Raw genomic sequence first — 27,695 nt, 5'->3', positions numbered from 1 at the left:
TCTCCCTCTCTCTCTCTGCCCCTCCCCCGTTCATGCTCTGTCTCTCTCTGTCCCAAAAATAAATAAAAAACGTTGAAAAAAAAAATTAAAAAAAAAAAATTAGGAATTGTAGGTCCATACAATAGAATACACATACATAGCTTTTGGTTAGCTCTAAATGAGATGATGTGATAAGTGCTCCAAGGAGGCTAAGGAAATAAAGCAAAATGCAGAAGAATGTGTATATAACTATTTTTGTTAAAAAAATAAGTTGGAGGGGAGGGGGCACAATAGGTAATTGTGTTTGGTCTCAGACAAACTGGGAACTGGGACCAAACTGAGAACTCGGACCAAACTGAGAACTAGGTGGTTGTAGGACAGGAGTGAGAAAGAGATGATTTTCAATTGCTTACCCTTTTACTGAACTTGATAATATATATAGTTTATGCATTCAAGAGGGAAAAACATTTCTTTTACAGAGTGATCTTTAATGAGTCAAAATATGAGCATATGGCCCCCCTGCTTAGCATCTTGCTGCGAATTCCTTTCCATTTAGGATGAAACCCAGTCCAGGATCATATGTCTCTGTGGGGGCCAGCTCCTGTCTGTCTCCCCAGAGAGCCTCTGGGGACTTCTTTCCTTGCTCCCCACACTCCAGCCCTGCTTTCAGTTGCTCTAGCATGTCATGTCATGTCCTTTTTTAACTCAGGAATAAGACAGCATATGCACCTTTGTTTATATCTCACTGCTGCCTGAAATGCCCATTTCCCTTTTTTCATCAGTGACCCACAGAGAAAAATGCTCCAATCTATGTTAGGTCCCTTTACTAGTCTCTCTCATAGAAGGATGAAATCGCATACTTATCTGTGTGGATTTCAGTTAGTGTCTGCTCTGTGTACCACTTTTTAATTTTATCAGATGGGGGGCAATCAAAGAAAACATTTTGTTGAGATTCAAGAGATCTGAGTTTGGATCTTACCACTGTATAACTGTGGCGTTCAGAAAATCACTTAACTTCTCTGGGCTTGAATCCTCTCATCTGTAAAGTCAGAACACTAGACTAGTTGATTTCTAGGGCCCTACTATTTATTAGGATGCTATGAGTATATTGTATAAAGTGAAATGCACATAAACATTGAATGCTGGTGCACTCTTTATATAATGTGAAATACATCTAAATAATGCATGCTTGGATAAAAGAACTTTATGTTAAAAATGAAAGTTTAGTTAACTTTTCTTCAGAGTAATTTAACTTTTTGATTATTTCCCACAGCATTGTTTCTTGATTCCTTCTTTAACTTTTACAATTGTGTCAAAAGCTAGAGATCCAGATAACACTCAAAAATGTACTTAATGTACAGATAGGATATGCTTATATGCCAAACCCTAATTGTCTTCTTATAATACTCTCCTTGCCATGTTTTTATATGGCATTATTTTTATGCAGTGTCTAATTTATTAGATCATATAACTCTTTTCTCATTCCTGTTTTTGTTTAAATAATAAATCCACTAGATGGATTTATGAATAGAGAGAGAGAAAAGTTAGTTCCTTTTTCTACTTTATAGCTCAAGTTCAACAATTCTGTTTTAAGAAAGGAAAAAAAGGGGCGCCTGGGTGGCTCATTTGGTTGAGCGTCCGACTTCGACTCAGGTCATGATCTCGTGGTCTGTGAGTTCGAGCCCTGCGTCAGGCTCCGTGCTGACAGCTCAGAGCCTGAACCCTGCTTCAGATTCTGTGTCTCCCTCTCTCTGCCCCTCCCCCACTCATGCTCTGTCTCTCTCTCTCTCTCTCTCTGTCAAAAATAAACTTTAAAAAATATGTATTTAAAAAAAGAAAGGAAAAAAATTTCTGATTACATTTCGGTTTGAGGAGCAAGGGAAAGATGTCCCCAACAAAAAAAACACAACCAAAAATTGATTTTCTGCAATTTTAAGGTTTCTATTAGCTATTATAATTGTTAATTCTAAAAACTGGATATATAAATTAGAAGAATATGCTAAATAAATAATATTTGATTCAATACATGTGATTAAAATTATTTGCCTTCTTATCTCTTTCAGCTTTCTCAGTTGTAATAATAACTTCACTCTATTCCATAGAAATTTTTGATTGTCAAATTATTCCTCCATTTACTGATTACTACTTATGAATTCTGGATATTGTTTTCACCTGGATTTTCTGAAAAGCTAATAAATAGCACCCTATATTACAAGTTAATTCTGTGTTATAATGGACCACACTGGGGTTATATTATAATTTATCAAACCCTTATATTTTAAGAAGGAAATTGTCTTAATTATTTCTTTTCTCTTTAGCACCTGATCTGATGGCAGTGGGTTGAAGGTCATCCAAAAGTGTAAGTTTACTAATGATATGCTAAAGCCAGTCTTTTATATATTGTTCCCCTCGGCATAGTTTTCTGGGTAGAGATGAGAGCAAAGCAGGTCTAGGGATCACAGGCCTATCGTCCTGACACATCTTGTTCATTAACAAGATTCATGAGGTGCCTCCGTGATTCTTGAACAGTAGGCTGGCCTTATCTGAGAATCCCCTGAGCTGATCCTGGGTGAATCAGACAGGTGAATTGGTCTTTGAGGTTAAAGTTCTCATGAGATAAAAGGCTTTTAAAGTTGAACTAATAGTTGCCAACCACTAATATACATTGGGGGAAATTTGACTTATTGATAATTAGGGGGGACTAATTTGGCTTCACATAACAAAATTAGAGGAAGGTGACCACTTCATTTAGGATAGTCCCTCCCTTACCAGAATCCCTAGTTCAGTTTCTCCTGGTAGTTCTTTCTGTTTGTAGGAAATGAAGCAAATTCTCATACATGAGTGGAATTTTCTAGCAGCTTTGTGCTCTATTCTTTCAAGATAAGATATATGTTTAGATTACTGGATTCCAGTATGCATTTGTGTCAGTTTAATTTGGAATGCACGGCTTCTCTTTTTGTTTAAAAGTCAGATAAAGCAGAAAAAGAGCCTTGAAAGAGTTGGCTTTCCTGTTTATTCGTTTCTCTCCACTCTCCTGAGCCCTCTGCAAGAAGGGTTTCAGCCCCCACCGATCCTCCACAACTGGCCTTGCCAAGGTCTCCCACAACCCTTACTTTGTTTCATACAAAGCTCTGTTATTGTCATCATCTTATGTGGGCCCCAAGCATAATTTAATGCTGGTTAGTCATGCTTTTCCTCTTTTAAATACTTCCTTAACCTAGCTTCCAAGGCATTAGCTTTTCCATGGATGTCTCCTACCTTGTTGGCTGAGAGCTCCCTTGGCTAGATCTCCTTCTTCCTTCCTGACTTCTAAACACTGCATTGCCTTATCACAAACCGTGAAATCCTGACCTGAGCCAAAATCAAGAGTCGGACACTTAACCAACTGAGCCACCCAGGCGCCCCTTCTAGCTTCTCTTACTCCCCTGATGATCTCATCCTGTCTTTAACCTTTCAATACCACCTATATGCTAATGGCTCTCAAGTTTATTTCTCCAGCTTCCTTGCCTCTCTTGACCCTCAAGCTCCTATACCAACTGTTTACTTAACAACTCCATCTGGATGCCTAGTAAACATCGCCAGCTTGACATGTCCCATGCTGAACCCCTTCCTGCCCCCAGCCAGCCAGTTCCCTGTCTTCTCAGGGAACTGAGTCAGTGGCAACTTCAAGCTAAAAACCTTTGTGTCATCCTTGACTGGTCCTTTTCTCGCATCTCATATACAGTCCATCAGCAATAGCTCCGTGCTTGTGTCTTCAAAATTTGTCAAAAGTCTGACCACTATCATCACCACTGTTGCCACCCTGATTCCAGCCACCATCACCTCTGGCCTCAATTAATGCAATAATGTCTTAACTGGTCTCCCTGTTTCTACTTGCCACTATTATCTATTCCCCAAATAGAGTGATCCTTTAAATATGTAAGCCAGCTGATTTCTGTCCTTTATTCCAAGTCCTTAAACGCACCTAAGGTAAAAGCCAAAGTCACAGGCTCTGCCCAATCTCTGATCTCCCTCTTCTCCCACCCCCTCCCAGGCACTCACCACCCCCCCCCACCCCCCCTCAGCTATCCTGGCCTCCTTTCCAGGCTGCCTCAAGGTCCTTGTACTCTCTCCTCCCTCTGACTCAACTGCTCATGGCTCTCTGTCTCCCTCGCTTCAAATCTTAGCTCAACGGTCACTCATTCAAAGAGAACCTAACTACCCTGTTTAATATTGCCTAAAATCATTTAACACTTCTGCTCCCAGCTTCATTTTTCTTGAGAGCTTTATCCCATCTGACTTACTTTCTATTTTACTGTTTATTTTCTTTATTAGTAATACTCCTCTGGGTTCTCCCCTGCCACCCTCCCCAAAACACATACTCAAATGTAAGTCCTTTGAGGGAACGAAATTTTGTTTTACATGTTCACTGTTGTACCCTTAACACTGGAGGAGTGCCTGACATATAGTAGGCCCCTAACAGATATTTGTAAAATGAGTGCATGATTAAAAAAAGGTTTGTGTTACTGGATACGCTGAACTAGTGGGATTGAAGCATTCTGTTTATGTCTAAGAGTTAAAACTGTACTATCATATGAATTTTGGTATGTTTGGTTGACTATTCAACCAACATTAATTGAGAATCTTCTCTGTGCCAGGCACTTTGACACTAACCTTAGAGAGGTAAGCAAAACATTACCCCTTGCTGTTAGAAGCTCATGAAACACCTTCCATTTAAATTTTTATTTTGCAATATTTATGGGGCGTCTGAATGGTTCGGTCGATTGAGTGTCCAACTTCAGCTCAGGTCATGATCTCGTAGTCGGTGAGTTCGAGCCCTGCATTGGGCTCTGTGCTGACAACTCAGAGCCTGGAACCTGCTTCAGATTCTGTGTTTCCCCTCTCTCCCTGCCCCTCCCCGACTCGTGCTCTGTCTCTCAAAAATAAATAAATGTTAAAAACATTTTAAGTTTTATTTTGCAATATTTAATATCTACAAAAATGACACAAAATAATGTATATTCTTTGTATTAAAATATATAAATAATAATGAATCTTTGTTTGTCCACCTTATATCTGAAGAAATAAAACATTTTAAGTGCAGGTAAGCCCCCATTTTACTCTCTCCAACTGCATCTCTTCCCTTGCTGCCAGAGATAACTGCTCTCCTGAATTTGGTGTTTATCGTTCCCATGCATTTAAAAAATATTTTTGCTACATATGGATCCCTAAATAACACATAGTATTATTATGTTCAATGGCAGGTCTTATATATATATATATATATATATATATATATATATATATATGTGTGTGTGTGTGTATACAAAAGGTTATATATGTGTATATAAAACTATATATATATATACATATATATATAGTTATATATATATATACATATATATATATATATATACATACACACACACACACAAATAATTTGTTGTCAAGTTTACTAACATACAGTGTATATACTGGGCTTTTGGCTTCAGGAGTAGATTCCCATGATTCATCTCTTATATACAATACCCAGTGCTCATCCCAACAAGCGCCCTCCTCAATGCCTATCACCCATTTTCCCTGCCCCCATCAACCCTCAGTTTGTTCTTTGTATTTAAGAGTCTCTTATGGTTTGCCTCCCTCTCTGTTTGAAACTATTTTTCCCTTCCTTTCCCCCCATGGTCTTCTGTTAAGTTTCTCAAATTCCACATATGAGTGAAAGCTTATGGTATCTGTCTTTCTCTCACTGATTTATTTCATTTAGCATAATACCCTTCAGTTCTATCCACGTTGTTGCAAATGGAAAGATTTCATTCTTTTTCATTGCTTGGTAGTACCCATTTTGTATATTATATATATATATATATATACACACATATATATGTGTATATATATATATGTATATATGTATGTATATATGTGTGTGTGTGTGTGTGTGTGTGTGTGTGTGTGTGTCTGTTCATGTCTTCTGCCCATTTCTTCACTGGATTATTTGTTTTTCGGGTGTTGAGTTTGGAAATCTTTATAGATTTTGGATACTAACCCTTTATCCGGTATGTCATTTGCAAGTATCTTCTCCCATTATGTTGTTTGCCTTTTAGTTTTGTTGATTGTTTCCTTTGCTGTACAGAAGTTTTTATCTTGATGAGGTCCCAATAGTTCATTTTTTGCTTTTATTTCCCTTGTCTTCAGAGATGTATCAAGCAAGACATTCAAATGTAGGTCTTTTGATTTTCTCAGTGTTATTTCAGGGATTCATCTGTGTTGATACATGTAAGCGTTCATTTCCATCACTATATATAGCATTCCAGTTACTTTTCCATTCCCCTTTTAATGAAAACATAGGTTGCTTTCAAGTTTTTGATATTATAAACATTGTTGCCCTAATATTCTAAACCAATTCTGTCCAATAGAAATTTGGGTACTGATGGAAATATCTGTACTCTACAATACTGTAGCCACTAGCTACATATGGCTACTGAACACTTCAAATGTCAATGTGACTGAGGGACTTATTTTTAATTTAATTTAATTTTAATTAATGTGGTTAGTGACTACTCTGTTGGAGAGCAGTTCTATACTACATTTTTTTTTATCTCTTTGGATGCATATGAGAGTTTATCTAGTGCAGTAATTCTCAGTACCGTCAGACCCAACGTGCTCTTCTTATAATAAATATATTTTATTATTAACAAATATATATAACAAATATATCACCCCATTAACTATCTTGAAATGAAATTCATAGATAATTAACTCATCTACACATTTAAAACAATCAAATGTAATGCATTTACTGTGAAATAAAGTAGAAATATAAGAAAACAAACTTTAATAAAATAATTGTATTCAATATGTCAATGGCTACAAATACACTATAGTATATTAGGAGACAAAATGAAGTTACCTACAAATGCAGACTCATAGAATCTTGTGATATTGGAAACTCAAAACTCAAAAGTGGTGTTGCCATTGGTGATGTGAGCAACGAGGTTCTGAACAAGACAAAATACAATCTTCACTTTTCCAGTAGCTGCATCCCTGGAAAGTTGATATATATTAAAATCTTACCAAAAAATACTTGGTATTTATATCTGAAACAAAGTTGTTATACTCTTAGGTAATTATAAACAGACTTTTCATCTACATGAATCCTCTACTAGGCCTTGTAAAGTCATGGAGGATCCAGGACAGTTGTTTTTGTTTTTGTTGTTGTTGTTTTGTTTTGTTTTGTTTTTAATGGAACTATCCTTCAGGTTACAGGACATAGAGGATACCTGATCCCCACCCCCTACGTGTGGTAGTAAGCCTCCCATCACTATTATAAACAAAAATGCCCCTTCAGGTAAGGCACCGTTGGTCTCATCCATTACCAGATTCATCCAGTACCAAATTACTGGATGTTAAAATATGAGCATCTTCAACATTATTTAATATGTACTTGTTCTCCAAAATAACCTCCAGTTACTGCCAAGTTCTCCGAAGCGTTAGATCAATTTACAGTCTCACCAGGAGGATATGAAATTTACCATGTTTCCATGTACGTGAAGTATTAAACCCCTAAACCTATTCTTGTCCTAGAGGATAGCTTTGTTGAGCTCAACAGTTAGCTATTAAAAACTATAACTGACCTATGCCCTAACCCTTTGTATACCTCACACCAGAATAGGACCTCTCCCACCTCTCTGAATAAGCCCAGAACAGCATACCTACTACGTGAATGCAATTGTGGTCTCTTCTGCCATTTTCCCAAGGGGTATAGCCAAGGCTCAAAAAGTTCCTAACTGATGCTAGATCCTTTCCACTGACCCCAAGCTATCTATTTCCATCTCCTACCAGCCCCTTCTTCAAATTCCAAAAGGATCTGGTCATAGGTCTCTGGGAAGTAAGTATTTGAGCTTAAAAAAAAAACAACAAAAAACAAATGGGGCTCCTGGGTGGCTCAGTCAGTTAAGCATCCGATTCTTGACTTCTGACTTCAGCTCATGTCATGATCTCACGGTTTGTGGGTTCAAGCCCCTCATTGGGCTTCGTGCTGACAGTGAGGAGCCTGCTTGGTATTCTCTCTCTCGTCTCTCTTCCTCCCCACCCTCCAAATAAATAAATAAACTTAAAAAAAAAAAGTCTTGAAATCTGAATCCCTGGTTTTATGGAGCAAATGTAGATTGAGGTAAATGGAGCCAAGTTCATTACTATTAAGGAGTGATAATGGCCTGATCTTTACAACTCTGACTATAGCTATAAAACAATTTTTGTCATTATAATAGCAAAGTAGTCAACACTCAGTGGCTGACAATAACAAACATTTATTCTTGCACTAGTCACCTTCAGCTGGGCTGACGTAGACGCATCTGGGGTGGGCAGCTCTGCTCCAAGTTGCGAATTGGTTGGCTATGGTGTGGGTTCAGGTCTGCTCCACCTTTTTTCTTCTGGGACCCAGGGGAGAGGCCAACCAGGGCTTGCTTTTTTGGCAGATCACTGGAGCACAAGAGCATGAGTCCACCAGTCAAGCATATTTAGAGCTGCTATTTCTATCACACCTGTTGATTTCCCAGTGGCCAAAGCATGTCATATGGCCAAGCCCAAAGATAGGAAAATATACTTCATTATAAGAGAGAGGTGGAGGAGGGCTGAGTATTTGCTGAACAATAACCCAGTCCAGTGCAAGGTAGCAGCCCTTTTTTGTAACAAGTCTGTGATTACTAGAACAGTTCTGCTTTCGTGACCACCACACAGCAAATATATCGAAACCAGTATCAAGAATTAATGGAATAACAACTAGAATTGAAGTCCTTTTGTGCATGTGTACATGTACATGCTCTTTCTCTCTTTCATATCAAGCACATACTCGCTGCCCACGTAGCCATGTTTTTCTTGCTCCTTTTTCAGTGACAGAGAACAGAGTGATTTGGTTTGGAGCATGGCCTCAAGTGTTTCTCCTTTGCAAAAATTGGGGAAAGTAACCTCCTTGGATCTCCTTCCACCTTCCACCAGCCCAATCAGAATCAACTCTCTCCAAGTACCCCTTTTCTGAAGCACACTGAATTTAAGAAACTTTTTTGTTTCTCTCCCTTAAATTAGCCAATTTAATAAGTGAAAACGATAGTCCATAGCTTCACTATAATGAGAATCTATGTAGTTAGAAAAAGAGATTAAAACTTCTTTGGCTTTTAAAACATCTAAGAAAAGAACTGGGAAATAAGTTGTAGTACATTATTTCAATGGAATATTATACAGTAACTAAAATTTACTGTATAGTATTTACTTTTTGTAACTGAATACATTATAGCTAACATTCAACAAGATGTGTGAACCTCACAAATATAATGTTGAATTAAATAAGTAAAGAACAAGAGAATAGGTATAAATTCCATTTATATATGAAGTTCAAAAAGCAGGCAACCCCCCCCCCAAAAAAAAAAAAAAAACTAGCGTTGGGGATGCATGCTTAGGTGAAAGAACTATAAAGAAAAGCAAGAAAAGGGCACTTTGATGGCTCAGTAGATTGAGCGTCCAACCCTTGATTTTGGCTCAGATCATGATCCCAGGGCAGTGATATTGAGCCCTCTGTCAGGCTCCACACTGAGCGTGGAGCCTGCTTGAGATTCTCTTTCTCTCCTTCTGCCCCTCCCTCCCACTCGTGCTCTCTCTAAAAGAAAAAGAAAAGTAAGCAAATTATTTTCATCAAAGTGGGGATAGTGATTACCTTTGCTGGGGACATTAATTATTGGGAGGGGGAGAAGGAGTCTTCTCAGTTGCAAGCAACAATCCATTTCTTGACATTGGTGGTGATTACATGGATGTTGATAAGTCATGTCAAGGAACATGTCTGTTCCTTGAACTTTTTTCTATAAATATTATATTTCACTGTAGAAATGCCTCAGGATTGCAAGATATTTGGTCTCATAAACTTAATCTCACATGCCATAAAATTTAATAAGAGACTTTGTCTCTTGTTTCAACTCTTGGTTAATTCTGTCCACAAACTTTCAGTGCCTTCCCTGTGTCTGTGTTCCTCTTGATAACTTTTGTGGACACATTGTCTGTCCACATTGGATAGGTAGATTTCCTTCTGACCCTCATATTTGTGATTAAAGTTAAATGTTAGATCACATCAAAGCCCATTCACCTTTGTCCATGTCTAGTAATTGTGCCCTAGCCACCTACACTTCTTTTAGGTACTCATTTGGTCTTAAGAGAGACTGAATGAAGACATGTGCTGGAGAAAATCCATAGGTAGTACTAGAAAAACAGTTCAACTTTTAATGACTCAGTAATGCTTGGTTTTCATGTATATAAAGACACTTCTTGATAAAAAAAAAAAAAAAAACTCAGTTCCTTGGTAGGATCAAAGAAAAATGCAAATAAGAAACAGCTCAGTATATATGGTCAATAAGAAAACTAGATAGGGTTGCCTGGGTGGCTCAGTCGGTTGAGCTTCCGACTTCGGCTCAGGTCATGATCTTACGGTCTGTGCGTTCGAGCCCCGAGTCAGGCTCTGTGCTGACAGCTCAGAGCCTGGACCCTGCTTCAGATTCTGTGTCTCCCTCTCTCTCTGACCCTCCCCCGTTCATGCTCTGTCTCTCTCCGTCTCAAAAATAAATAAACATTAAAAAAAAAAAAAAAAGAAAACTAGATAGAGGTAGGTCAGGCATGATAAGTGAGCAGAGGTTCCTCTTTTCTGGGCCCCCAGATTTGTAAACTTAATGTTTATTCTCCCGTCTTTTGTATCATATCTCTAGATCTCCTGTTTTACAACCAGTTTTCTTACTGTATCTCAAAACAAGGTTAAGGTAAGAGAGACTCCTTAATCTGCTACCACAGTATCTTAATTACACTTTCACACATAAGTGTTTTTGTGAGAGGTTAGTCTTTACAAGCCTTTTCAACTCTACTGTTTATAATTGTTCATGGGTGTGAATGGGGAATGGGTCACCCTAATTACCTGATTGTTCCTATTGAGTGACAGTTAACCCTCCGCATGAGTTGGATCTGTTAACTCTAGACCAAGTATATGACTACCGAGATAGACAGACTGCATGCTCTTGCATCCGAATTGTTTTTCCTCAGGGCTGTAAGATCATATTGGATATTGTCTCGGTTATTCACTTCTAAAAACATTGCATTTTACCAATCATCTGTAGTCTAGGAATCAGGATAGCATTCACAGTGACAATATACTGATAAAAATATAAATCTCTCTGATAATTTTAATTAAACAGAATAAACCAAAAGGAAAAAGAATAAATGTTTCTGAACCTTCACACATCAAATATAAAACTTCAGAAGTCATACGTACTCCTGAAAACACTGAGTTTCTTTAAAAAGTGATTGTCAAGATGGGGCACCTGGGTGGCTCAGTCAGTTAAGCATATGGCTTTGGCTCAGGTCATGATCTCGTGGTTTGTGGGTTCGAGCCCCGCATCAGGCTCTGGGCTGACAGCTCAGAGCCTGGAGCCTGCTTTGGATTCTGTGTCTCCCTCTTTCTCTGTTTCCGCATGCCCCCACCCCCACTTGTACTCTGTCTCTTTCTCTCTCAAAAATAAATAAACATGAAAAAAAATTTTTAAGTGATTGTCAGAGTAATCAAAGTCCTTCTGAATTTCTTAAAAAAATTAGGAAATTTTGAAACTAACATTTATTGCTAATAAATGATATGAAGGGAGGGATCCTGTCTATCTTACTCACTTCTATATCCTGGGACATAATGCCTGGCACATTGTAGATGTTCAAAAAATCTTTTTAAATGAATGAATGAATGTTCAGTGTGGGTTAGCAACATTATATATGTGATCTCATTTAATCTTCACAATAATGCTATATAGATGAGGAAATTGAGTCTTAAAAGGGAAGAAACGTTGCCCAAGGTCACACGACCAGAAAATGGCAAAGATGGGAATCAAACTATAATGTGCCTAATGCTAAATCTAACATTTGTTCAGTGATGACACACGTTTTAGCAAAGACTGCCAGTTGCCTACACGAACAGCCATTTCTCTCCTCATCCTTAATTATAACTCTAATTTTGTTTTAGTGTGCTTTCCCTTCAGGTGACTCAGTTATATCCTGATGGGATTGGTCTAAGCCAAAATAATGCCCCCATTCCCCATGTCTGTGACCAGTTTAGGGGTTTGGAATTTGATCTGGCTTTGGCCCGTGAGATTGGAAGGAACTATAGTAAAACCTTGGATTGCGAGTAACTTGTTCTGTGAGTGTTCCGCAACATGAGCAAACATTTCTAATACGTTTTAACTTGATAAACGAGAAATGCCTTGCAATACGAGTAGTACGTGATGCCAACTGTCACATGATCACAACTGAGCCAATGGTTCTTCTCTCTCTCTCTCTCTCTCTCTCTCTCTCTCTCTCTCGCTGCGGGATTGTGGGTGATCATCTCCCATGCTTGGGTGCTCTGTCTCATGCTGCAGTGATTGGCAGCAATGAGTGATTTTTCAGAATATTGGAAGGTGCTCACAACGGGCACTAGTGTATTTTTTGTCACTTCAAAGCACCTATGGACAGTCCCTTGCTTTTCCATACAAGAGTAAGCTCAGGAATGCTTTGCTTCATTCTAGGTCAGGCTGCCTGCAGATAGAGACCCTTTCCTCTGCTGCCTTATTGCCTGTTACATTAAATACAGTACATGACAAGAGTTTATTAATGCTGTACTGTAGTCAACATCTGTGTGAGCATATACAATGGTCCCCATGCAGAAAAAGGTTGAAAAGAAAGGCAGTAAGAAGAAGGACATGATTATGGTGGAAGTTAAGAAAGAAATCATTGAGAAGTACGAATGAGGTATGTGAGTGGCCGAAATTGCAAGATTTTATAAGAAGTCTATGTTTGTATCTCCTCTGCAGAGGAGGAGGAGGAAAAGGTGAAGGAATCCCCCACTTCAAATGAGATTAGGGAGATGTGTCAAATGCGGGAACAATGCAAAATTTTGTAAAACAGCACCCCCCGAATAAGGCTCTGGCAGTGAGAGTAATTAATCTGTTTAATGACAATGCAATGTCATGTTTCCATGAAATCCTCAAAAGAAGGAAAAAGCAAGTGTCATTGGATAGGTTCCTTGTTAAAGTTGCACGAAAAGAAAACAATTCCACTGAGCCAACAGACAGCAGTGATTCTGTTAGTGATCATGAAAGTCCTCCTACACAACAAGCTTCCTCTTTCTTGTCTCCCTCACACTGGCCGTAAAGGTTTTTAAAGGTAAGTGCTGGTTAATTTGTTTATTTTTTTGTATTTTGTATTTTGTTTACTATTTTGTATTACAGTATTGTAATTTAAAAAAATTTTTTTTAATGTTTTTTATTTTTGAGAGAGAGAGAGACAGAGTGCAAGCAGGGGAGGGGCAGAGAGAGAGGGAGACACAGAATATGAAGCAGGCTCCAGGCTCTGAGCTGTCAGCACAGAGCCTGAAGTGGGGCCTGAACTCAACGAGACTTTTTCGAGCCATGAGATCGTGACCTGAGCTGAAGTCGGCGGCTTAACCAACTGAACCACCCAGGCACCCCATGTAATTGTTTTAAATGAATATTTTTGGGTTGTGGAATGAATCATCTGAGTTTCCATTATTTCTTTTGGGGAAATTCTCTTTGATATACAAGTGCTTTGGATTACATGGAAACATACATTAAGTATGTTTCTGGAATGAATTATGTTTGCAAACTGTACTGTGATGGTAGGGATGGGGGAAGGGTTCTGGAAAAGGATTTTTGTTGCCTTTTTAACAAAGAAATACAAGAGAGAAAGACCTTTCTCTATTAAGCGTTGATATATGGGGATGTGATATGTAGAGCTGCTAAATCCATCTTGCCTCCAGAAGAGCTAAAAGACAGTCTTAGGTGTTTAATATATTGTTGGGCTTCCAGTAAGTGGTAGCAATCAATCAAATTCTCGGTTTTGGTGAGCCAGTTACTTGAGAGCTTGAGTTGCCAGCTACCTGGAGTGTCAGTCACTCTGTAATAGTGACCCCGTCAAAACTAACTCCACTAGTTTTAAAAGCCTGTATTCCAAATGGATGTATAAAATGAAATGCTACTGTAGTTTTTACCATTATTTTATGGAAATGGGATGTCTTTGCTTATTCACTAATCCATGAACCATTTACTGGTGCCAGGAACATGGCGAGTACTTAAAAAGAGATAACACATAGAAGAACAAAGAGAGACACCCAGGCAGCCTACTCAGGAAGAGGAAGGGTCAGGGAAGTCTCTACCCCAGAGTTGACGAGAAGTAACACTTGAAGTGAATCGTAACAGATCAACAGGAGTTACCCAGGTAGAAAAAGAAGAAAAAGGGCAATCCTTCCAAAGGAGGTAGCATATGAGATGCATGAGGTCTGAGAGAATATGGCACATTCAAGGAAGGACAAGTAACTGAGTGTGTAAGGTGCAGGCTGGAAGAATCGGGAAAGAAGTTTAGAGAGGTAAACACGGCCTAGTCACAGAGGGCCTTGGGGTCAAGCTATGGGGTCAGTCCTCCATCAGGAAGCAGTAGGGAGTTCCTGAAGGGAATTAAGTATGTAGGGAACATGATGGTACTTGAATTTTTAGGAAGATTACTTTGGTAGCTGAGAGGAGAATATTTTGGAGATGGTAAAAGTGATGGGTAGAGATGATGAGAGAAGAAATCAAGCAGGGCTTTTAGATTCAAAAGATATTTATGAAGTGGTTTAGGTGGAACTTGGTGACTTGATATGAGAGAAGAGCAGGGGAGCAGGAGGTTTGCAAAGAAATGCAGGGCTCGCGAGGGGAATGGCGAGCTGGGCTGAGAAGCGAGACCATGAGTTAATGGTTCCTATACATATGGTTGAGTGATTTACTTAGTGTGGTGTTAGAAGCAAAGAACGCTGAGCTGATCCACATTTGGGTAAGTATTGCAGAAGGAAAAACAGAGCAAGAAGAGTGAGAAGCTGAAGATGTTATTTAAGAGGTTACAGTGCTGAACCAAAGCAAGATGGCAATGGAAGCAAAACCAGAAAAAAGCACGTGACATGTGGAGTGAGTGGGATAAGACTTCAGTCACAATCCTGATGGATAAGCAGGCATTATTGGAGCAATGAGGATAATGGGAGTTTGTGGTAAGAAAGTTGAATGGTATGGTTTAAGATCTTACAGGTGGAGTAGCTGCAGGTACTAATAAGGAAAAGGGGTGAGTTGTCGATATCTGTGTGGAGATGAGGGGCATTGCAGACGAAGAAGCCAAAGCACTGGGTGTTGGAAGGGCCATCCACATGAACTCTGAAGACAGCAGGATTATGGCAGATTTGGGGTAGAGAGAAAAATCATAGGCCATGCTCCAAAATCTCTGATACTAATCAGAGAGTGATGAGAGGAACAGCGAGTGATGGAGGATAGAAAATTTGAGAGGCACAAGTTTCAGAGGAAGAATTTTGACAGGAGATTGGCAGAATATTGAATAGGCAAGTGGTAATTGTTATTTAGCACCTACTGTGTGCCAGGTTCTGTTCTAAGTACTTTACAGATACTAAGCTCATTTAATTCTCACCTCTGAAGTAAGTACTATTATTAGCCCCCATTTTACAAGTGAGGAAACTGAGGCTCTGTGACATTTAATATCTTGCTCAAGGTGCATAGTCATGTTTCCACCCAGGTGATTTGGCTCCATAGTCCACACTCTTAACAATGTCATTGTACTGCTGATTCTTTTGAACAAACCCAGCCAACCCCTATTGTTAGGTGGAAAGTTCAGGAACAAACAACCTCTACTTAAGGGTGTAGGAAAGAGGTAGTGTTTGTGGTAGGAAGCCATTCAAAAAAGGCAGAACATGACTGGTCCTTGATAGCATCAACTTCTTTATGTTTTCCAGAGTCTATTTTATTTGGCATTTAAACATAATAGTATGCCTTTGAACTATGGGCTAATACATAAACTCCCTCAGACATTTTTAGAAGTGGCAGTAGACTTTTAAAATAAATAGCTACATTAATATTAACTGTAAGGACTCAGTTACATAAAGGAATTAATTTTGCATCTTGCAGAGAACTGAGATACATTCTGAGAATGGCAATGAAGACAAGAAAACATGTAATCTTGAAAGATACGTGGTTCCAGTTTTTTCCCTGGTGTTACTAAGCTTTATAGCAAACCAGTTTATTTGAGGTTCATGCTACTTTTTGGAAGAAATACTCCCATTTTTCTTTTTTTAATTTTTGTTACCTACCAGGCGCTAACATAAAAACAAAGAGCCCAAGAATGTTAGAAGGCATTATAATCCAAAGGAGAAGCCTATTTTGTTTGGCTTGTATGAAGTTCTATTTATTTTCTTAGAATTAAGGCCCAAAGAATCTTGAAGAAAGTGCTAATCCTACAAAGCACTGACAAAGCAGCTTCCTTGTTTTACAGCGCTGCTACTCTTCATGACAATTCTGGCTCTAAGAAGTGTAGACATGAGGAAAATACGGATTTATACAAAAGGAAATTTATGATGTAATTATAGAGAGAGATAGAGAGACGGAGAAAGAGAATCCCAAACGGGTTCTGCACCATCAGCACAGAGCTGGATGTGGGGCTTGATCCCACAAACCGTGAGCTCATGACCTGAGCTGAAATGAAGAGTTGGATGCCCAACCAGCAGAGACACCCAGACCCCCCTAAATTCTTTTCCTTTTTTTCTTTAAAAATTTTTTTTGGTTAATGTGTATTTATTTTTGAGAGAGGGACAGAGCCCGAGCAGGAGAGGGCAGAGAGAGGGAGACACAGAATCCGAAGCAGGTTCCAGGCTCTGAGCTGTCAGCATAGAGCCTGACATAGGGCTCCAACTCACAAACCATGATATCATGAGTTGAAGTTGGATGCTCAACTGACTGGTCCACTCAGGCGACCCCCTAAATTCTTTTCTTGAATTAGTTTTATTTCTAGTTTATTTCTAGGGCTTTGTTGTTGTATTTTTTCAAATTTACTACCATGAGTGAATAATTACATAATCATTCTATATTTTAATCTCTTTTGCATTGAAAGTAATGCCCCCTTGTTGTGATTTTGTTTGTCCTTTCTGGGTTTTTCTCATGATCTAGCCTTGCTAAAGTTTTGTTGTTGTGGTGGTGGTGGTTTTTCATTTTTATTATTCATTCAAAGACTAATACCTGGGTTTTTAATTTAATTATTGTATATTTACTTTTTATTTCATTAATTTCTGCTCTTGCCTTTATTACTTCTACTTTTTGTGTGTGTTTTGCTGATCTCTTCCTAACTTCTTATGCTGAGTGCTTAGCTCATTAATTTTCCATCTTTTTTCTTTTCTCATATAATGAGTTAGGGCTATAAATACTTCTCTTAGTGCTGTAATGCCAACATTCTGCATGTTAATTTTACGTTTTTTTTATTCTTTTATGTTCCCTTTTCACTCATGAGTTACTTGGATTTTTTGTATATTTTAAAATTTCCAAATTTTTATGGTTTCCACTTATTTTGTTATTGGTTTCTAATCTAATTATATTATGATAAAAAAATAATAAATGATACTGGGTTTTTTTTTTGAAATTTGTTGAGATTTACTTTATAGCTTAGTATGTGGTTAGTCTCCTAGATATTTCTTGTATGCTTGAAAAAATGTGTATTCTCTAATTGGCAAGTGTAGATACATATATGTGTGTGTTCTCTAATAGGCAAATGTGTATACACACACACAGACACACACGCACACACACACACACGCACACACAAGTTCAAACTTGCTGATATATTGTCTAGATCTTCTGTGTTCCAACTGATTTGATTTGTTTTGTTTTCCTTTTTGGCTGTTTGAGCTATTATTTGCTAAGAGACTATATTACAATATCATAGCATAATAGATTTTTCAATTTCTTGTTATAATTATTTCAGTTTTTCTCTCCATACTTTGAAGTTGTGTTTTTAAATGCACATTTCCAAACTTGTGAATTTAGCCTTTTGTCATTATGCAGAAATTTTACTTTTATATCTGTTGATGCTTTTTTTCATTAAGAGAGGAAATATTTGCAAAAAAACCTGTCTGATAAAAGATTGTTATCCAAAATATACAATGAACTATTCAAACTCAACAATAATAAACCAAACAACCCAATTAAAATATGACCAAAAGACCTTAAAAAACACCACACCAAAGAAGATAAACAAATGGCAATGAGCATATGAAAAGATGCTCAATATCATACGTCATTAGGGAAATGCAAATTAAAACAATGAGATACCAGAACACTGACCACACTGAATGCTGGTGCGGATGTCTGCAACAGGAACTCTGTGTTGCTTCTGGTGGGAATGCAAAATGGTACAGCCACTTTGGAAGACAGTTTGGCAGTTACTTACAAACTAAGCATACTCTTACCATATGATTCAACAATTGTGTTTCTTGATATTTACCCAAATGGGTTGAAAACTTATGTTCACATAATATCCTGCACACAGATATTTATGGCAGTTTTATTCATAGTTGCCGAAACTTGGAAGCAACAAAGATATCCTTCAATAGGTGAACAGATAGGTACACTATGGTCCATCAGACAGTGAAATAGTATCCAGTGCTAAAAAGAAATGAGCTATCAAGCCATGAAAACACATGAAGGAAACTTAAATGCATATTACTAACTGAAAGAAGCCAATCTGAAAGGCTACATACTGTTAGGATTCCAAGTATATGACATTTGGCAAAGGCAAAACTATGGAGACAGGAAAAGATCAGTCAGTGGTTGCCAGGGCTGAGTGGTGGGGGTGGGTAGGGATGAATAGGTGAAGCACAGAGGATCTTTAGTATTCTATATAATACTATAATGGTAGATACATGTCATTATACATTTGTGCAAACCCATAAAATGCACACCAAGAGTGAACCTTACTGTAAACTATGAATTTTGATTTTGGTGATAATGAACCACTGTAGGTTTGTTGATTTTTAAAAATGTACCACTCTCGTACAGGATATTGATAGTGGGAAGGCTGTGTATGTGTAGGGGTAAAGGATATATAGAAACTCTGTATTTTTTTTGCTCAATTTTACTGTGAACCTAAAACTGCCCTAAAAAATAAAGTCTGAAAAATTAACTGTCAGTTCGGCTGTCCTTTAATGATAATGAGTCTTCTCTTTTCTGGCTTCTTTTGTCTTTGGTATTCTATAATTTCACCATGTTATGTTATGTTCACCATGTATCCATTCCTTCTTACTTTGTATGGAATTCATTGGATTTCTTATATCAGAGAATTTGTTCTTTCATTCTTTCCAGAAATTTGTAAGCCACTATCTGTCTAAATAATTTTCTTTTTCCTTTTTCCTTTCTTCTTTAACTCCAAATGGAAGCTTTGAGACTCTTACTCTTTCCCAAAATAAGAATCACTTGTTAGAGTCACTTCATCTTTATCAAAAGCCATAGTATAAATATATTCTGTAGAGGAGTTTCTGGACTTGCCCTTATAATCCACCTGGACCATGACCTTCCTGAATTATCCTCGGTTGTGAAAAGACAATTGCTTAGAGTTTTAAAAAATGCAATAACACAATATAATGTTTTACATTGACGGATTCATTGGTGGTACTCGGGGCAACTTGATATTTAGCAATATGGCCAAGTTCTCAATTATCTGTAATATCACTGAAACTTGAGATGATCCAGTTTTCTTGGTCATGGGCAGTGCTAGAATGTTCCATGATGAAAAAGGGGTGGGTAGTGTCACCAGTCAATGCTATCTACAGATAGTTACGGGAAATTTCGGCCATCACAAGTTGATAACAAGTTTCTAGAACTGCCAGTGTATAGCATGAGTATAAAACTAATATTTAAAAGTGATTTACAATTCAGATTTATCATTTGATTTTAAAAATCCTCCTTTTCACTCATTAATAAAGAGACAAGATGACTAATCTGCTAGTCATAGGCCACTGTGAAGTCATAAAAAATAGAGAAATGGATAAGCTGATTCATAGCTAGTGAAGGTCCCCATCTGGAAATATTTGAAAGATTATCAGAATAAATATTCAAATGCCTCTGATTTGGTTTATTTCTTAACATTTGGAAAGAACATATCCTGAATGAGAACCTGCAGGTAAGTACCTAGTAATAGCATTCAGTATGGCTGCATCTATTTTTGCCAGATCACCTGGTAAAGTGAGTGAAACCTGTTATTGCCAAAGATCTCAGTTTTACCAAGAACTTGCAATAGCAGGAAGCACGGACAAGCTGTGAACCCTCTGTATGCTAAAATAACAGTGGCACAGTGTAATCAGTAATTTTTGCCTTGGTAACCTTGAGCAAGAAAAACTAATCAGCAGTTTTAAGCAGGCTGGACAGGATGGGAGGAGAGTGAAGATTTTTTTTTTAAGATGGGACAGCTTGAAGGTAAAATAGTCCTATCCCAGAATATATGCAGAATACCATGCCAGTTGATATGTATTGCCTACCTACTCTGTGAAACTTGGTTCCAGTTCTCACAGCACTTACATTGGTCATGAACAGGAACAAGAGTAATTGCAAGGGCAGCTTTGAAAAATAACAAATAATAAAACTCTTAAGTTTAATACATTTACTGAGAGCTTGTATGTTGCAGGCACTGACTGTGCTAGGCATTAGGACACAAAGAAGAAAAAGACATGGCTCCACCCTCATATAATCATGTAAACTAATGCAGTCATATAAATCAGTCTGAGACATGCTATTCTAGATTTCGCGTCACAGTATGAGTTGACTGTACGTTGGTGTGTGAGCCAGATTTACCACACCCTGATTTAAAAAAAAAAATGAAGCTGACATTGCTTTTGACACAGAAAGCTCCTTTGTAAGGTGCTGGCAGTTGAGAAAAGGTGTGCCTCACACCTGATTCAGTTCTGAGACAGGGTGAGGAAGCTGGAAATGCTTTTCCAGGGAGACTGTACTGATGAGGCAGCCATCAGTCATCAATCCAGAAGAAACAAAGAGTCTTTGATTTAGTGTCAGCTACAAGGCCATACTTGTTTATGCTTCATCAACTTCGTCTACCCAGACTACCAGATGGAGTTCATTGCCACTCATTCCTCACCAACAGCAAGCAGAAGCAGGAACTGCTGAGAGAGAAATGCTTGTGCAGAAGCAGAGGAGAAGAGAAGCTAGAAGAAAGTTATATGGTTTTTGTTGTTGTTTTTTAAACTAAGAGATGACAAACCATATGCTCCATGTAGTTCCAAAAAAGCTTCAGAAACAGAGCTTCTAAGGTGGGAGTAAAGAACTGACCAGTTAATATTCCAATTAAACTAAATTATAAGCACAAACTTCCTTTTTCATCAAATCTTTTTTTCTCATTTCCTGGTTGAAAAATGTTTTTTTCAGGTTGCTGTCCACATTAATGAAGAACACGTTGAAACCTTTCACGAAGATCTCATTTTTACACTGGACACATTGGCTTCACCAAATTTACCCAAGATAGGTGATGACCTAAAGGTATGTTCATTTTCTCTATCTGATATTTTCTGCCAAAGCTGTTGTTCTTTCTATTTTTCATTACTTATTCTTTCTTTTTGGTATCTACAAAGATGATATGGCAGGTATGTAGGATATTTTGGCAGGAAATACTAACGTGGTTTATTTGAGGTCAGTGCATGTAAATACCTGGATATGACATACAGGGCAGAGCTGGGGGTATAGTTCATGAAAAATACTGACTATAATAGCTCCTCCTCTTATCCGTGGGGAATATGTTCCAAACCCCCTGTGGATGGCTGAAACTGCGAATAGTACTGAACACTTACATGTACTATGTTTTTTCCTACATATACATACCTATGATAAAGTTTAACTTATAAATTAGGCACAGTAAGAGATTAACAACAATAATAAAATAGAACAATTGTAACACTATATTGTAATAAAAGTTAGGTGAATGTGGTCTCTCTCAAAAATCTTACTGTACTATACTCACCCTTCTTGTGATGATGTGAGATGATAAAATAGCTATGTGATGAGATACAATGAGGTGAATGATACAGACTTTGTGAAGTAGCATGAGGTACTACTGACCTACTTAAGACAAGTTGGAAAGAGGATCACCTACTGCTGGATGCTGGGGTTGACCACAGGCAACTGAAACCATGGAAAGCGAAACCAGAGATAAAGGGGGAACTTCTGTACACTGAGATTAATGGAGAAAATGATGAGCCTATAATTCGACTTGGTCTCCCTTCTCTTTCTTTTTTTCTTTTTTCTTTTTTCTTTTTAATTTTATTTTTTAAATTTATATCCAAATTAGTTAGCATATAGTGCAGCAATGATTTCAGGAGTAGATTCCTTAATGCCTCTTACCCATTTAGCCCATCCCCCCCCACAACCCCTCCAGCAACCCTCTGTTCTCCATATTTAAGAGTCTCATGTTTTGTCCCTCTCCCTGTTTTTATATTATTTTTGCTTCCCTTCCTGTATGTTCATCTGTTCTGTGTCTTAAAGTCCTCATATGAGTGAAGTCATATGATATTTGTCTTTCTCTGACTGACTAATTTCACTTAGCATAACACCCTCCAGTTCCATCCACGTAGTTGCAAATGGCAAGATTTCATTCTTTTTGATTGCCGAGTAATACTCCATTGTATGTATATACCACATCTTCTTTACCCATTCATCCATCGATGGACATTTGGGCTCTTTAATACTTGGGCTATTGTTGATAGTGCTGCTATAAACATGGGGGTGCATGTGTCCCTTTGAAACAGCACACCTGTATCCCTTGGATAAATGTCTATTAGTGCAATTGCTGGGTCGTAAAGTAGTTCTATTTTTAGTTTTTGAGGAACCTCCATACTGTTTTCCAGAGTGGCTGCACCAGCTTGCATTCCCACCAGCAATGCAAAGGAGATCCTCTTTCTCCGCATCCTCGCCAACATCTGTTGTTGCCTGAGTTGTTAATTTTAGCCATTCTGACAGGTGTAAGGTGGTATCTCATGGTGGTTTTGATTTGTGTTTCCCTGATGATGAGTGAAGTTGAGAATTTTTTCATGTGTTGGTTGGCCATCTGGATGTCTTCTTTGGAGAAGTGTCTATTCATGTCTTTTGCCCATTTCTTCACTGGATTATTTGTTTTTTGGGTGCTGAGTTTGATAATTTCTTTACAGATTTTGGATACTAATCATTTATCTGATATGTTGTTTACAAATATCTTCTCCTATTCTGTCAGTTGCCTTTTAATTTTGCTGATTGTTTCCTTCACTGTGCAGAAGGTTTTTATTTTGATGAGGTCCCAGTAGTTCATTTTTGCTTTTGTTTCCCTTGCCTCTGGAGGTGTGTTGAATAAGAAGTTGCTGCGGCCAAGATCAAAGAGGTTTTTGCTTGTTTTCTCCTTGAGGATTTTGACAGCTTCCCGTCTTACATTTAGGTCTTTCATCCAATTTGAGTTCATTTTTGTGTATGGTGTAAGAAAGTGATACAGGTTCATTCTTCTGCATGTCCCTGTCCAGTTTTCCCAGCACACTTGCTGAAGAGACTGTCTTTATTCCATTGGACATATTTTCCTGCTTTGTCAAAGTTTAGCTGGCCATACATTTGTGGGTCAATTTCTGGGTTCTCTATTCTGTTCCATTGATCTGAGTGTCTGTTTTTGTGCCATCTCTTCTCTTTCTTGATGAGAGATCCAAGCAAAGGCAAATGTTATTGTTGCATAAGTCAAGGATATTTTTGCACAAGTGGAAGGCTAGAGAAATAGCCTTTCAGAAAAATGATCTTGGGGTGCCTGGGTGGCTCAGTTGGTTGAGTGTCCAACTTCAGCTCAGGTCATGATCTCGCAGTTCATGAGTTTGAGCCCCACGTCGGGTCCTGTGCTGACAGCTCAGAGCCTGGAACCTGCTTCAGATTCTGTGTCTCCCTCTCTATCTGCTCCTCCTTTGCTTGCACTCTGTCTCTTTCTCAAAAATAAATAAACATTAAAAAAATTTAAAAATATTTCAAAAAAAGAAAAATGATCTTATCCTAGGGAGGGGAGGAGATCTAACACTCTAATGAAGGTAGGAAGAGCACAAAAAGATAGTGATTGTCATGGAAAATTGTCACCAATGGAACACTTGAATTAGAAAGAGAGGGGCAGTTTTGGAAAGCTCATCCCACCTTTTAGAGATTTAGTTTCAGGAAACTAAAATAAATGTGCAAAGTAAGGACTCCCTGCATATTCAAAGGATTTACCTTATATCTACCCATGTGCTTCTTGGCCCAATTTTAATTTTTGTATGTTTATAAAATTTGTTTTAAGGATAATTCAAAATTGAAGATTTTCCCCCCATTTGCTGGGAATGGTTTTCTTACTAATTCATTTTAAGGTGGTCTTACTGGATTTGCTTCTTCTTTACCTTCGTCTTGGTGAACTGTATTTATTACATGATTCCGTGCATTAAATTAAATGCTGTTCAACCTTAGTGAGTATCTGCAAAATTTTGGTTTCCCATGAAAATGAGACGTGGATTTAGAGTCTGACAACATCATCATAAAAAGAAAAATTCTGAAATATTCTGCTTTCCACTTGCTAACTGAGGCTGTAGATCTTTAGATTTCTAACAAATTATGCAGGTACATTCATTTAGAATGGTGTGAATATCTTGATAAAAAGAAACAATAGGCCCAGTCCAAAACCTTTGGGATGCAGCAAAAGAGGTCTTAAGAGGGAAGTAGATAGCAATACAGACCTACCTCAAGAAGCAAGAAAAGTCTCAAATGTACAGCCTAACCTTACACCTAAAGACACTTGAGAAGAAATAGCAAATAAAGCCTAAGGCCAGCAGAAGAAGGGAAATAATAAAGATTAGAGCAGAAATAAATGATATAGAACAAAAAAACCCGGTAGAACACATCAGTGAAACTGGGAGCTGATTCTTTGAAATAATTAATAAACTTGAAAAGCCCTAGGCAGCCTTATCAAAAAGAAAAGAGGGGCGCCTGGGTGGCTCAGTCGGTTAAGCAGCTGACTTTGGTTCAGGTAATAAATTTACAGTTTGTGAGTTCGAGCCGTGTATCAGGCTGTGTGCCGACAGCTCAGAGCATGGAGCTTGCTTCGGGTTCTGTGTCTTCCTCTCTCTGCCCCTCCCACACTTGTGCTCTGTCTCTCTTTCTCTCTCCAAAATATATAAACATTGAAAAAATTAAAAAAAAAAAGAAAGGACACAAATAAAATCACAAATGAAAGAGGAGAGATCACAACAAACACCACAGAGATACAAACAATTATAAGAGAATATTATAAAAAATTATATGCCAGCAAATGGGGCAATCTGGGAGAAATGGATACATTCCCAGAAACATATAAACTACCAAAACTGAAACAGGAAGAAATAGAAAATATGAACAGACTCATAACCAGCAAAAAAATTGAACCAGTAATCAAAAATCTCCCAACAAACAAAATTCCTGGGCCAGAGAGCTTCCCAGGGGAATTCTACCAAACATTTAAAGAAAAGTTAATACCCATACCAGGGAACCTGGGTGGCTCAGTCAGTTAAGTATCTCATTCGGATCTCAGCTCAGGTCTTGATCTCAGGGTCATGAGTTCAAGCCCCACACTGGGCTCTGTGTTGGGCATGAAGCCTACAAGGAAGGAAGGGAGGGAGGATGGAAGGAAGGAAGAGAGAGAGAGAGAGAAAAAGAGAGTTAATGTGTATTTTTTTTAACTATTCCAAAAAAATTGAAATGGAAGGAAAACTTCCAAACTCATTCTATGAGGCCAGCATTACCTTGATTCCAAAACCAGACAAAGACCCCACTAAAAAGGACAATTACAGGCCAATATCCCTGATGAACTTGGATGCAAAAATTCTCAACAAGATACTAGCAAATCTAATTCAACAGTACATTAAAATAATCATTCACCATTATCAAGTGGGATTTATTCCTGGGCTGCAGGGCTGATTTAATATTTGCAAATCAATCAACGTGATACACCACATTAATAAAAGAAAAAATAAGAACCATATGATCCTGTCCATAGATGCAAAAAAGCACTTGACAAAATACAGCATCCATTCTTGATTAAAAATCTCAACAGATTAGGGATAGATGGAACATACCTTAACATCATAATGGCCATATACAAAAGACCCACAGTTAATATCATCCTCAATGGGAAAAAACTGAGAGCTTTTCCTTTACAGTCACGAATAAGACAGGGATGTCCATTGTCACCATTGTTATTTAACATAGTACTGGAAGTCCTAGCCTCAGCAATCAGATAACAAAAAGAAATAGAAGGCATCCAAATCAGCAAGGAAGAAATCAAACTTTCCCTATTTGCAGACAACATGATACTCTATGTAGAAAACCTGAAAGACTTCACCAAAAAATTGCTAAAACTGATACACAAATTCAGCAACATTGCAGGACACAAAATCAATGTACAGAAATCTGTTGCATTTCTATACACCAATAATGAAGCAACAGAAAGAGAAATCAAGGAATTGATCCCATTTAGAATTGCACCAAAAACAGATATCCAGGAAGAAACTTAACCAAAGAACAAAAAGATCTGTACTCTGAGAACTATAGAATACTTATAAAAGAAACTGAAGATAACACAAAGAAATGGAAAACATTCCATGCTCATGGATTGGAAGAACAAATGTTGTCAAAATGTCTATACATCCCAAAGCAATCTACACATTTAATGGAATCCCTATCAAAATAACACCAGAGCTAGAATAAACAATCTTAAAATTTGTATGAAACCACAAAAGACCCTGAATAACCAAAGTAATCTTGAAAAAGAACGACAAAGCTGGAGGCATCACAATTCCAGACTTTAAGTTATATTACAAAGTTGTAATTATCAAGACAGTATGGTACTGGTACAAAAACAGACACATAAGTCAATGGAACAGAATAGAAAACCTAGAAATAGACCCACAACTATATGGTCAGGGAATCTTCAACAAAGCAGGAAAGAATATCCAATGGAAAGAAAGACATTCTTTTCAACAATTGGTGTTGGGAAAACTGGAGAGCAACATGCAAAAGAATGAAAGTGGACCACTCTCTTATGCCATACACAAAAATAAATTCAAAATGGATGAAAGACCTAACTATGAGACAGGAAACCATCAAAATCCTAGAGAAGACCACACAGCAACCTCTTTGACCTTGGCTGCAGCAACTTCTTACTAGATACGTATGTCTCTGGAGGCAGGGGAAACAAGCAGAAATGAACTATTGGGATTTAATCAAGATAAAAAGTTTCTGCACAGTGAAGGAAACAATCAACAAAACTAAAAAGCAGCCTACAGAATGGTAGATATTTGCAAATGACATATCTGGTAAAGGGTTAATATCCAAAATCTATAAAGAACTTACCAAACTCAACACCCAAAAACCAAATAATCCATTTACAAAATGGGTAGAACTTGAACAGACACTTTTCCAAAGAAGACATCCAAATGGCTAACAGATGCATGAAAAGATGCTCAACATGAAAAGATGCTCAACATCACTCACCATCATGGAAATACAAATCAAAACTAGGATGACCTACCACCTCACACCTGTCAAAGTGGCTGCATTTAACACAGGAAACAACAGATATCGGTGAGGATGCAGAGAAAGGAGAGCTCTCTTACACTGTTGGTGGGAATGCAAACTGGTGCAGCCACTCTAGAAAACAGGACGGAGGTTTCTCAAAAAGTTAAAAGTAGAACTACCCTACACCAGCAATTGCATTACTAGGTATTTATCTGAAGGATACAAAATTACTGATTCAAAGGGGCACAGGCACTTCAATATTTATAGCAGCATTATCAATGATAGCCAAATTAT

General features: G+C 37.9%; 1 long non-coding RNA gene across 8 annotated transcripts in view; it reads left to right on the top strand.

The window, feature by feature from the left end:
* LOC122237937 overlaps nucleotides 1–27,695 on the top strand; it is a 108,953-nt gene that overhangs the window by 54,050 nt on the left and 27,208 nt on the right. For 7 of the 8 annotated variants that reach the window (XR_006216723.1, XR_006216726.1, XR_006216727.1 and 4 more), the window contains 2 exons: nucleotides 2,298–2,338; nucleotides 21,258–21,368. This is a non-coding gene — a long non-coding RNA (uncharacterized LOC122237937). The remainder of the gene's footprint in view (nucleotides 1–2,297; nucleotides 2,339–21,257; nucleotides 21,369–27,695) is intronic. The other variant, XR_006216728.1, reaches the window with a different exon arrangement.

This window comes from Panthera tigris, chromosome B1 (assembly GCF_018350195.1).
Source record: "Panthera tigris isolate Pti1 chromosome B1, P.tigris_Pti1_mat1.1, whole genome shotgun sequence".
NCBI classification, from domain to species: Eukaryota; Metazoa; Chordata; class Mammalia; order Carnivora; family Felidae; genus Panthera; species Panthera tigris.
This window is presented reverse-complemented; position numbering and strand designations above follow the sequence as displayed.